The following is a 1,045-nucleotide window of genomic DNA, read 5'->3' as shown; positions in this document are numbered from 1 at the left end:
TTTTAATTGGGGCATTTAGCCCGTTTACATTTAAGGTTAATATTGTTATGTGTGAATTTGATCCTGTCATTATGATGCTAGCTGGTTATTTTGCCTGTTAATTGCTGCAGTTTCTTCATAGTGTTGATGGTCTTTACAATTTGGTATGTTTTTGCAGTGGCTGGTATCGGTTGTTTCTTTCCATGTTTAGTGCTTCCTTCAGGAGCTCTTGTAGGGTAGGCCTGGTGGTGACACAATCTCTCAGCATTTGCTTGTCTGTAAAGGATTTTATTTCTCCTTTAATTATGAAGCTTACTTTGGCTGGATATGAAATACTGGGTTGAAAATTCTTTTCTTGAAGAATGTTAAATATTAGTCCCCACTCTATTCTGGCTTGTAGGGTTTCTGCAGAGAGATCCGCTGTTAGTCTGATGGACTTACCTTTCTGGGTAACCCGACATTTCTCTCTGGCTGCCCTTAACATTTTTTCCTTCATTTCAACCTTGGTGAATCTGATGATTATGTGTCTGGGGTTGCTTTTCTCGAGGAGTATCTTTGTGGTGTTCCCTGTATTTCCTGAATTTGAATGTTGGCCTGTCTTGCTAGGTTGGAGAAGGTCTCCTGGATAATATCCTGAAGAGTGTTTTCTAACTTGGTTCCATTCTCCCCATCACTTTCAGGTACACCAATCAAATATAGATTTGGTCTTTTCACATAATCTCATATTTCTTAGAGGTTTTGTTTGTTCCTTTTCATTCTTTTTTCTCTAATCTTGTCTCCTTGCTTTATTTCATTAAGTTGATCTTCAATCACCAGTATTCTTTTTTCTGCTTGATCGATTCAGCTATTGATACTTGTGTATGCTTCACAAAGTTATTGTGCTGTATTTTTCAGCTCCATCAAGTCATTTATGTTCTTCTTTAAACTGGTTATTCTAGTTAGCAATTCCTCCAACCTTTTTTCAAGCTGCCTAGCTTCCTTGCATTGGGTTAGAACATGCTCCTTTAGCTTGGAGCAGTTTGTTATTACCGGCCTTCTGAAGCCTACTTCTGTCAATTCATCAAAC

Source organism: Mandrillus leucophaeus, unplaced genomic scaffold (genome assembly GCF_000951045.1).
Source record: "Mandrillus leucophaeus isolate KB7577 unplaced genomic scaffold, Mleu.le_1.0 Scaffold402, whole genome shotgun sequence".
Lineage (NCBI taxonomy): Eukaryota > Metazoa > Chordata > Mammalia > Primates > Cercopithecidae > Mandrillus > Mandrillus leucophaeus.
This window is presented reverse-complemented; position numbering follows the sequence as displayed.